Here is a 13,131-nt window from a genome sequence, read left to right on the forward strand (position 1 = left end):
ATTTCTAGAGGAGACAAGAACTGAATCAATCAATCTAGAATGTAGATTTACTCCCATGAGAATGCATTGCAAGTACACCATTGATGTGGTCTGCACATCCACTAGCAAAGAGACGAATGAGGTGACACCATTAAACACTTGAAGTGAATGAAAGAGAAGAAAGATTTTGAATTGTGGAATCAACTGACATCACATTGTGGCCTCCCAAATTTAGTATATAATTTTGAAGATTGTACTTGATCCACAAATTTTGTTGAGCAATGATTCTCTTCTCTACAAGAGCCAAATTGAAATTTCTCAATATGAAGCAATATACCTCTTTGATATACTTCTTTTGATACATTTAAATTAATAACATTCTATATCAAGATAAAAGAAAAATACAAATTAAAAATTTTAAAATAAAAAAAATAATCCAATCAACTCACTCAAGATTTATTAATAAATATATTTTCAAAATAATAATATAAACAATATTCATAAAAAAATTATAGAGTATGACTTAATGTTTGACTTATCTATGTTTTCGAACAATTGTTACTAAATAACCCGCCTTGTCCTATTAGCAAGATTTTTTGTTTTAATAAAATTCTAGCATACTGATTAAAGGGGAAAAAATCAAATGCATAATGAAACATTTTTGTAAGTTAAATTAAAGTATAATTGTCTCTCATTTAAGAGTAAAGTAGACTATATAGAGTTAAGTTGTTTGTAAGTTAAATTAAAGTTTAACCGCCTCTCATTTATGAGAAAAGTAAACTATATAGGGAAACTTCGGTGGCCCTTGATGTAAGTCTATATCAAATACTTGTTTCTCATACTAAATTTAATATCATTTAGAATTAAGCCATTATAACGTGCGGTTTAAATACGGTGGTGGGTGCACAATGGAGCGCAATTTCAGTTTGTGACGTGTCTACAACCTTCTTGTGCAATTTATTTGACATGAACTGTGTTGTCATAATAGAACCCGCCTTCTACTGTTAATGGGGTGTCACGCCAAATTGAAAAGAAGAGTAATGTGTGTGACTTGTGGAAGCTTTGAAATGCTCGCCGAGAAGCTGTGAGCATTTGACGGACGAACCACAACAAGGGAGTGAATCGGTGGCCCAAATCAATTTAATCGTCTTGCACCTCTTTTCAACAAAGTTCAGTCGTTGATCTAACAAGTTAGTTTGCACAATTTCATATAAGGAACACCTTCGGTGTAATTAAAGTAATATATATCAAATTTTATGATTTATCGTTTAAATTGTCTATTATTAATCAAATAGTCTTAAATTTGTTATTAAAATAAAATTAAACATATCTACTTACTATTATGTATCATATTTAATTTAACATAATATCAATTATTAAATATATTTTAAAATACTAACAAACATATCTTTAATTAAATCACCATGAGAGAGACCATTATCAAAGACTTATATTTAATTTTTCTATTAATCCACTTAAATAATACATCTTTAATAATTGCAATAACCCTTTAACTATGATTACATTATTTTGATCAATGTGAATGTTTTAATATAATTGTTTAATTTTCTTACATTGTATAGTATTTCAAAATTAGAAGTCATTATTTAACTAGCATACATATCTTTGACAAATACACATAAATCACCAAAAGAGAGATCATTATTAAGATTTCATTTAGGCTTCCCATTAATCCATTTAAATAATACAACTTTAATAATTGTTGCATACTCTTTGACCTTGAATACAATATTTTATCAATGTGAATATTTTAATATAATACCTTTAAAAAATTGCAGTGTTCTAACTAAAAAAAATTAGCCTTTAAAATTACTTCAAAAGTTAAAACCTAACCGATTTTAATCCTTTGATCGAGATTATATTATTTAATTTGAATAAATAATCAATTCAAAATATCTAATATTTTATAAACAAACAACTCCCTCTTTTATGTTAATGTTTCACTTCACCACTTCACCATTGCTCATATTATAAATTCTCAAATATGTGTCTTTCATGATTAACATTTGGAACAAGATTTCATCTCTTCCTCCAGAAGTGTTTTTTGCTTCCAAAATCCCAAACCTGTTTGTATCTATATGGTGTCAGGGAGATTGTGAATTGGTTGCCAATTAATACACAGCCTAGAAACCATACTAAAAGCAGAGGAATATGTAGATTCCTCTGCCATAACAAACCAATTAATACACAACCTAGAAACCATACTAAAATCAGAGGAATCTACAATTCCTCTTCCATAACAAACTCACCTAGTTTGCTGCCTATTTGTTTTAGGGTTTCCAAATCCTTATATCCTAAGGAAGTCCAGGCAGTTTTATCCAAATGAGAACAGTGTCCACCAAATCCTCATAGGGGTTGAATTTGGGTTTCCAAGTTAAAATGGTGAGCCCTTTCCCTTCCAGAAAAAATGGCCCATTCTCTATAATCCAGTCTCAATCTTGAACTGTTGGGCAGACGACCTGATAGAAGTCATCCGTTCTCCCCAGTTTTTATTACACTCCCTCCATTCTTCATTTACTATTCCTAAAGAAAGGACCCTACTATATTATAAGTTAGGGTTTCCTCTAAAACTTTTGTTGCTTCGGAAGAGGGTTTTGGTCACCAAAACTTCTCTTGGACCATTCGAAAATCCACCTTCGGGCCTGAGTAAGGTCCTGATAACCACCAAAAACACCAGATTTGTGTGCCCTTGATGAAATGACACCACGATCACCAAAACGATTCCATCCTTTTGAGGTCATTGGAGCCTTTCTTTCGAAAACCGTGATTTCAACCATTGTTGAAGCTCCTGCTTAAACCAAACCTATCGCTCTGGTCTGCCATTTCTAGAAATATTGAAGGAATGGCAAATAAATTCAAAGAAGAGAAAACCAATCCACAATCCAACCAAGACAAATCCAAGCTCCAAGCTCCAAGCAATCAAAATCTCCAACAATACAAAAAATTCTCCAAGGCCAACTATAAATGTACTTTATTATTATAATATAAATAAATATTAGATTTTACTAAATAACATTAAAATTGTATTTTGAATGTGATAAATATCATAAAAAATTTATAAAAAAAAATTATATATAAATTTATAAATCAAAATGTATTGATTATATATATTTTTAGATTTAAAAACATTTTAAATGAAATATGAATCATATGCATAACTAAATAATTTTAAAATTCAATCTCTTGTCATTGTCATTATAAATGGAAGTGTATAATTTTTTGAAATATGGTTTCTTAAAAAAATTGCAATTTTTTTGCATAAGAAAAACATGCACAATGTGGTTTTTTTTTTTTAAGTAAATATTAATAATGTGTGAAGTATAGTTGGTTACTTATAGTTATAAGCAACAATTAATAATAATTTTTGATTGGTGTCAAACAATTGATTAATTGGGTTGGTTACCTATAATCGTGCCAAAATTTAAGATATATATGCTAGTTTAATTTAATTTAATTAGTGTAAATCAAATTCCAATAAAACAGCTAATTGATTTTGTTACATATATTTTTTGAATTTTAGAAATAAAAAACTTTATTGACAATATTATAAATTAAATTCAAAAAAAACTATTTAAAATAAGTATTTCATATCTAAAAAATCTATTATTATAACACTAAAAATATTAAATCAATCCAATAATAATGTACATAAATAATTTCTACAATATTTTAAATTTAAAAATATAAATTTCAACTTTATAAAAATCAAATTTATTTTGAAAATAAAAATAATAATTACTTTTAATTTATGCAAAGGAAATAAGACAATGCATAAAATATATCATGAAAATCAAAGAAATCACAAAGAATAATAAGCTTACCTAAGATAAAAAAAAAAGTTGGAACTAATTACACTACTAAACAAGTGCAAGAATAAATAAAATAAAGACACTTTGATTGTTACTCTTGATTTTTAATATGCTAGAAAATGAAACCTTTAATTGAATATGCCAAAAATATTACCATAAAAACAATAAAGTAGTTGTTAATATTATTAGAATAGACAAATTAGAAGTGTATCCAGCAGCAATATTACAATTACAGGAGGACGACAATATACAGCATCTCCAAAAGTCTTGTATTTTTCAAAGTAAACCAAAGTCATGCAAATTAGTGGACAATATAATACTATTGGAAGTCATAGTTTTAATAATAATTATGATTTAATTTTAATAATGATTATATTTTAAAAATTATAATAATTAAGATATAAAAAAATTAAACATAATTATTTCATAATAATTAAAATTTTACTAAAAAAAATAATATAAATTAAAGAAAAATAATTGTTTTAAGATGTTAAGGAAAAGTAAAATTATTTTTAAAAGTTTTGAGATTTTAGATTTTTTAAATATAAATTTAAAGATGTTGATTGCAATTGTATATTGTATTCAATAAATTTAATGAAATATAGATATAATTAATTATAGGATAAAATTAATTATTTTTTAGTCATTTAATTATGTTTTATGTTTTGTTTTATTCTTATGTTAAACTAATTTGTGTTATTCATAAAAGAAACTAATATGATAGAATCAATCTCACAAATAGTATGCTTCCAACCCAATTCACAAGCTTTTGCAAAGAAATGATCAGAACACAAGCTTCCATTTGATTATTGATAGAAAATGTAGTAGCCACAAAAAAAATAACTACATAGAACTAAAATATAAGTAAATTCTAGAATCTATCTAATTAGAATATGAAAATTCATAATGTACGAAATCTGAAACCTAAACATATGATCCATATTCTTTCAATGTCATTCTATACTCATCATTTTAGGTGTTTTATGTTAGTATCCTCGTCCCCTTTTTCCTCTCCTATGAAAAATTTTTTTCTCTTTAATGACTTTAAAAATATGTCTACTCAAATATGCTTTATTCTTCACCTTATGTTACTCTTCCACCTTGAAATAGATTATACAATTTTAATATGCACAAATATATTAAATGAGAGCATCAAATTTGAAGTTTGTCATACATGAAATAAAAATCTAAATCACTTACATATAAAATATTAGCATTTTGTGAAAATAATTATTTTTAGGGCTTCGGCCCTAGCTCACCCGGTCGTGGATCGCAACTTAAGGCGTGGGTATGCTCCCCATGGTCTTGAGTTCGAGTCCCCGGCTGTGTTAACTCTGTGTGTGTTGCTACCTTTTGAGTGGGTTGTACACACTGGGGGATTAGTCTTGCTTCGGCAAGGACACCTCCAGATTCCACGATAGTGAATATAAAAAAAATAATTATTTTAATATTTTATATCTAATTTTAAAATATATAATTTATTTTAATTTATAGATGATAATAGTTTATTTTATATAAGAAATATAAAAATGATTTTTAAACAATGATATGTTTAGGGTCAAAAAATGGACATGTATGATTACTATAATTTTGATCTAAATTTAATTGATTTTCTAATTCATTTTGTAAAAAGCTATAATTGTGATGAAGTTCATTTTTAGACTAATTTAAAAATAAATAAATCATTCACTGTAATTCAGCTTTTAAAAACTACTCAAGTATGACAAATATAATTTTAACTAAAATAATTACAAAATATTTTTTTTTTTAAGTTGGTGTATTTCAAGAATTAAAATAATATAAAATTAATTAAAATTCCTATTTTAATAAAATTTTGGTAAATTAATATGTTTGTACACTTAATAAAAAATAAAATAAAATAAAAAATTTATTGAGATTATTGATTGTGTGTGCCTTTACATCAACAAATAGTTAAATTCAAAATTAAGTATTATAGATAAAAGATATATTAAATATATATAATTTTAAAAATATTAAACTCCAAGATATATCTCTTAACATTTTTTTTTTGGATTAAATATCATAAAGTCATTACATATCACCGGAAATGTCTGAGAATATCCACATCTAGGCACCGTAGGAGGGTGCAGTCACCAAAAATATACAGATCCACGAGTACCTCCACTTATGGGAAGATGTTTACAATAATTACATCATATTTTTATGAACAAAAGGATCAAAATAGAGAGTTCTAACAGGCTATATGAAAGAAATTTCAGAATCTGGAGAAGAGTTGTCTCCCACTGGTGGGATCCAGGCCACCCAGCCCATGTTTCCATCCTGCCATACTTCCATATGACCATCAAGTATGTCCTGCTTGTGGGGGTGTGAAGTGCTCTCATGAATCAAGTCAGCTTCCTCCCAAGAAATTTCCATGTGTAGGTGTCTACGGTCCATCTGTCTCATGAAGGCCATGAGTGCTTGCTCAAATGCAGCCTTTCCTGGTTCATCTCTCTCCCATGTGAAGTCATGGGACAGCTCTCTGATGTAAACAGTGGTGGCATCTTCCTTTATCCATCTATCAAACTTTTTTGAGTCTAACTTTATAACCACAGTGACCTGCATTGAGACAGTATGAAAAATGAGTCTCCTAAGAGACTCGGTGAGGTGCCTGGTGTTGTTATTAAAGACATCATCATTACAGTATTTCCAAATGAGCCAAAGAACTTCTAAAGATAAATAGGACCAGAAGATATTTGCAGTTTTCCTACAGCCCTTAATGTAGCCTAAAACAACATTTATGATTTCAACACAGTTAGCTTCCAGATTCAAACCGAACAAGTTCCAAATTTCTTTTGCAAAGTGACAGTCAAAAAAGATATGTTTCACAGTTTCTGGAATTCTACAAATTTTGCAATTTAGGTAGTTACCCTCCTTGTCCTTAATGGGGAGTTTATTTAACAACAGTCTCCAGCCAAAGAACTATTTTTTAGGTTCATTTTGAGTCATCCAGAATTTACGTAATCTATCTTTCCAAACCTTTGGTTCCCATTTTAGATCCCAACAATTATTTAGGTGAAGAAAAATGGTATCTGCCTCAATGAGGGATGCATAAATGTTTTTGGCTTTAAGAGAGGGGAGAGGTGTGCCATCAACCTAGCTAATCGCAGAAAAGGAGAAGAGGGGGGGAGAAAGGTGAGGTGGGGCAAGAGTATTGGCCATGGCCAACTTAAGGATGTTATAGGTTCTGCTCTGGGATAATGGGATAGAGAAGGAAAGTTGTAGATCCTCCCATGTTCTCAATTGGCCATTCTCCAGAATCTTATCAAAATACTTGATTCCCATATTGTGCCATTTAAGTGCAGAGCAACCTTGAAGAGCTGCCAATGGTTTCCCATTATGCATTAGATTCCACCAGATAGATCTATCACTGGTAATCTTCCCCTATCTATTTCCATTTACATTGTATTGTACCAAGTGTTTCACCTGTTCCCAAGCTTTCCATAGGGACTTTAAGACCCCTGACCCAGCTGGGGCTACCTCTATATGTCCAAGAAGAAGCTCAATCATGGGGAGATCTTTCCATTTCTTGGATTTTTTAGGAATTGAGGATGAAATATTGTTCCTTATTAAGATTTTCCATGGCTCCTCTCCATCCATGGCTTTGAGGATCCATTTGGATGCGAGGGCTATCCCTTGTATTTTAAGATCTTTTAGTCCCATTCCACCATAGAGTTTATGCATAGTGCACCATTCCCATTTCACTGCATGTTGCTTCCTGATACCTTTTCCATTAGACCAAAGAAATTCCCTTATCTGTTTTTGGATATGGTTAAATTGGTAGTTCTTGAAGAGCCAGACAGTGGAGAAATAGATGTTATAGGATGCCAAGATCTTTTGACAGACCTGAAATCTTCCAGCCAGAGATAGATAGTTCCTATTCCATTTAGAGAGCTTCTTCTCTATCTTATTCCTTACCCATTCCCACATTTCTTTTAGATTTGGAAGAACAGAGAAGGGGATGCCTAGATATTTAACAATATGGGAAGGACCCAACCAGTTGAGAGAGAATTTTGAGAGCCAGTCCAAGGGGCTGTCATCCCAGCCAAGTAGGTTAGATTTGTGCATAGCAATCTTACTTTCAGAGGCTAGGCAAAATACATCTATATTTTTCAGCAGAGCAGTAAGGTTCTCTTCATCAAGTTTAATTAACATTGCAGTATCATCAGCAAATTGGACATTACATATTTCCTTTTTATTAGGTAAGGATATGCCCCTAACAGGAGGAGTGATAGAGAAGTCTTTGAGTAAATAGAACATTGCATCAGTAGCTATGACAAATAGGGCAGGGGCTAGGGGGCAACCTTGCCTGATTGATCTGGTTAGTACAAATTTGGGGGATCTCATTCCATTCACTTCAACTGAGGCATTAGCATCACATAATAGTGTTTTGACTAGTTTGCAAAACCCAGGGGGGAATCCTAGTGACTGGAGCATCTGAATAATATATTCCCATTCTATTATGTCATAAGCTTTCTCGAAGTCTATGAGTAACATGGCTCCATTCTTCCCTGTTTCTTTTGCCCAATGAAGTGATTCCCAACATGTGATTAAGTTCTCTAGTATATATCGTCCTTTGACAAACCTTGTTTGTGTAGTACTGATAATCTTAGGTAGGATTATTTCCAATCTGCTTGCTGTCAACTTTGCTAAAATCTTATATGATATATTTAATAGTGTAATGGGTCTCCAATTTTTAACTAGGGTTCTATCACCCTCTTTAGGAATGAGTTTGATAAGACCTTGGTTTATGTTTTCTCCCAGGGATCCATTGTGAATAGCCTCAGAGTATAGCTCATGGAGATCATCCACAATCCATTCAACATTATCCTTGTAAAATTATATTGGGAATCCATCAGGGCCAGGGGATTTGTCATTACCAAGGGCCATTATAGCTTATTTGATTTCTTCTTTAGAAATAGCTCCTTCAAGTATCCTGCTATCTTCTTTATCAAGGAGTTTGGGGACTAAAGACATGATTAATTTTCTTGCATTATCCTGCTCCTCCCTAACTAGCTTTGCAAAGAATAATTGCTTGTAAAACTGAGCAAAACACTCTAGAATCTCATTTGGCTCAGAGAGGTTTTTATTGTCTTCCCATATGGAGTCTATATTCTCTCTTGCTTGTTTCATTTTGAGCATCTGGAAGAAGAACTTAGATCCTCGATCCCCAGAATCTAACCAGCTAAGCTTAGCCCTTGTTCTCTGTCCTTTGATTTTCTGGTTTTGCAGGCTTCTAAGGTCATTTTTGGCCTTGATTAGTTGACTAGTGAGTGTTGCATTTTCCGGATCCTCTTGAAGTTCAGATTCTGCCACTTGTAATGCAGTGTGTAATTGCATCTCAGCTGCTCTGGCATCCTCAGCTTTCTTTTTACCTACCACCTGACAAAGTGAGGTCCAAGTTGTAATATTTTGATTCCACCTTTCAATGTTTGACAACTGGTTGTTTCCACATTTGTTATACATTTTGACCAAGTACAGTGCACACTTAAGATCACCATCCTTTAGCAGGCTAGTGTTCATTCTAAAATTCAAGTTAGGGCTTGGTAGGGCCATTTTACTATTAGTTATCTTTAGCCCAATCATAATGGGGTGATGATCAGATAGTGTATATGGTATGACAACATATTGAACACCCTCCTTATTTTTATTAATTTCAAAATAATCCCTGTTGAAGTAAAATCTATCTAGTCTGCAGTACACCCTCTTATTGTATTGTTGGTGGTTACACCAGGTGTACCATATTGAGTTGTGTTCTCCTTTTTAACCTGCTATTGGGTCAGTCAATCTCATTTTGTTGACCATCCTCTCCCAGTGTATCCTCTTCGCTCCTTTCCATTCCACTTTGTTCCCTCCTTGTTTATCTTGTGCATTGATTACCATGTTAAAGTCCCCTCCCAAGAGCCAGGGGATGTCTTCTAATTTTGCAATCCATTCCCACATCTCCCCCCTTTCTCGGTAGTCATTAGAAGCATATATTGAGCAGAGACCAAATGTAGTATTTTCATTCTGTATTATCACCCATACTGCCCTATCACAAGGGGATTGTCCCCATTTGAGAATCTTGTTCGTCCATTTAGGACTTAGCAATATTGCAACTCCACCCTTTCCCTTAGGGTGTTTGGTGAAGAATGGGGTGGCTTCCCTCTAGATGGATTTTAGCCCAATTTCTAGAGAAAATCCTACTGATTTTAGTTCTTGGAGCATAAGGCAATCAATTTCCTTGTGCATAATTAGAAATCTTTTGACCACATATTTCCTATCAGGGGCCTCTAATCCCCTGATGTTCCATGAGATGGTTTTCATCATTGGGGGGTTCCTTCAGAATTGTCCCCTAGGGCTTTAAACCCTTCAAAACAATTGGGCCATTCCTCAGGTTTAGAGAGATGGCTGGCATCAAAGGCCACAGTTGATAGTGGTCTCCCTTTTTTTTTCCTGAGTTCAAAGAGCTGATCCAGTCCTAAGGATTCTTTTCTAGTTGTATTGTCTTTATTTACTTTAGGAGATCTTTTCCTCCTTTTTTTTTTGTTTTATTACCAGCTAGTTCTTCTCCCCCATCATTAACTCCAACCTCAAAGGTTCTAGGATCAGGGGAAAATGTATTCTCCCTTTCAATATTGATAGTCACGGTTTCATCCGACTGTACCCCAGGTTCAATACCATGCCCTTTCTCAAGGGGTTGGTCAAAAGGAGAAGTGGTAGGCTCGGCCTCCCCATCAGTGTTATCAGAGATTCTTTCAGTATGATTGTTGGATTTTGGCTCTCCTCCTTCCTTAGCCTCCAATGGAGTATTTTCCATATGAGGGACGCTCAAATCCCCTGAGGGGGTATTCATGTTATCTTTAGGTCCATGAGGGGGGTGACTAACCATCTCGGTAGCACTGGTGGCAACATGAGTACCACCATCTTCCCCTCCGATCAACTCTTGGAGGAAGGGTATGGTACATGATTCAATCTCCTTTTTTTGGCTAATTAATGCTAATTCAAGTTGTTTTCTATGTTCTGTGGCCATTTTCAGCTTTTCAAAGACAATTTGCTGAGCATTTTGCTTCCTAGGTTCACCAGTAGTAGTGGAGATTTTGTTCTTATCTGTTTCCAATGAATCAGGTTCACTAGTAGCCCGATTAGCTTCTTTTAATGCCAACTGGTACTTGAGTATAGCTTCTGCAATTGAGGGAGGCGAACTGGATGGGCAGGGGTGGGTTTGAGGTTGAGACAAAGGGGGAGGAAGATTAGATGAGGGTATAGATTCAACAACCCTAGGTTGGGAGGATGGGTCAAGAGGTGGGGAAGCAAAGGGAATAGGATCATTCTTGTTAGGTTCCTCTAACTCCAAGTGAAGGTGGTTTCTACTGGAAGTCTTCTTGAAGGAGGTACCATTTTTCTTCACCATCAGTGGGCAGTTTTTCAAGTAATGACCACTTCTTCTACATCTATGACATGCATTAATCCCTCCTAAGTATTCTAGGGGGCACGAGAATAGTTGGTTTTCAATACAAATGTCAATACCAGAGGGGAAGGTTACTCCAGGGTTGAATGCAATGAGAACCCTTGCATCCATGTGGGGTAGTAAAGCAGTCGAGGAGTCAATTTTAATAACTTTTCCGAGTGGCTCCGTGATTTTAGAAATACAGTTCCACAAAAATGGGGGGACATTTTTAATAACTATCCATTTAGGGTTGGAAAGTGCCATTATTTCTTTGTTACAAGCAAGAGGGGTCCAGGGAACGACCCTAAAACAGGCGTTACCTATACTCCAAAATTGTTTCTCGATAACCTTCCTCTGCATTTCTTTATCATTAAAGAAAATAAGAAATAAACCTTTTTGTAACATTCTACAGAATGAAAACTAAATTCCAAACTTAATACACCAGGTATCTTGAAGCCATTTATTGAGGTATTGTCTAGATGGCATTTTATCTACATCAAGGGCTGCTAAAAAAATCGCAGAATCCCTAAGCCTAGCAATTTCTTTAGAAATACATTCAGTCATAGAGGAATTAGGTTTAATGATGACTCTAGGGGCCGAGGCAACCTCACCTTCTTCGTGATTTGCTGTTGCATCCTAGGTTGCCTCTAGTTCGAACCTCGCCTCGTCTGGAAAGGTCGCGTGGAGCCCTTGAACAACTTCACTGAAGTTTTTTTTGCCATTGATGGGGGGCTTGCAGGTATTATTCCCATCGTCGTCGATTTTGCTCTCCATTAATGGAGGCACGAATAGAGTAAATGTGGGGGCCTCCCACTAGGTCTGGGAGCCCCCGGGCAGAGAGTCAACCTGCAGCCAAGGACCGTTCGTGTACCTTGGTTGCAGAGCTCCCTCTCTCGCTCCTAGGGTTGAAGGATTAAATTCAAAACTATAAAAACTCTCTTAACATTTTTAAATAAATATATTTAAATTATTTATACTAATACATAATCTAATAAAATAAAAAATAAAATTATTGTTAGGGTTCACTAAATTAACTTGCCAGATATACACATAAATACTCTCTCTGACATACACATATACACATATAGTGAGTGAGACTAATAAAGTTAAATTAAACTAAAAAATTAAGGAAAAAGAATAAGTAATATATTTATGGCTATATAGTTGCCACTAAAACTAATTATTTTGGATTTCCTAAAAATCCGCTTATAACAGCTAAATTGTATTTAGCCAATAAGTGTACAGAAAAATAATTTTCATAATTTATAATGTTAAAAATTGTACAATTAGACTTTGGTAAATAAAAAGATTGAAAAAAATAAAAGTTAAAATTTGTTTGTGATTGGTTCAAATTAAATTTTTTAATAACTACTTAACTAGAAAAACAAAAAACTTAATAATAATCTTTTCAAACCACAATTGGCCACAAGCAAAGAGATGTCATTGACGAATTTTATTTATTATATTTTTATTTGTATTTGTATAACAATATTAAAAATAAAATGGGAAATTGGTTTATAAGAAAATTAATATTAAATAATATGTTAAGTTTCTTTAATTTAAATGACTAAATGTAATATATGAAATTTTCTAATTGTTGAAATTTTTTAATTAAATTTCATATTTTTTAAAATATATAATTTTTAAATATTTAAAATGTAGAAACTGAAAATCAAGGAAATTATTTAGTTTGTTATTTATGATACTAAAATTAGTGTGATGGTTGTAAGGTAGACAATCTTTCATCTTACATTTAGTAATCAAATTAAAATTTGTACAAGTTAAATTTTGACAATAAAACCTGATTAAAATTATTTAATTAGAATTAATATGCAACTAAATTAGAGAATTATAAGTAATAAAATGGAGATT

Source organism: Cryptomeria japonica, chromosome 4, assembly GCF_030272615.1.
Source record: "Cryptomeria japonica chromosome 4, Sugi_1.0, whole genome shotgun sequence".
NCBI lineage: Eukaryota > Viridiplantae > Streptophyta > Pinopsida > Cupressales > Cupressaceae > Cryptomeria > Cryptomeria japonica.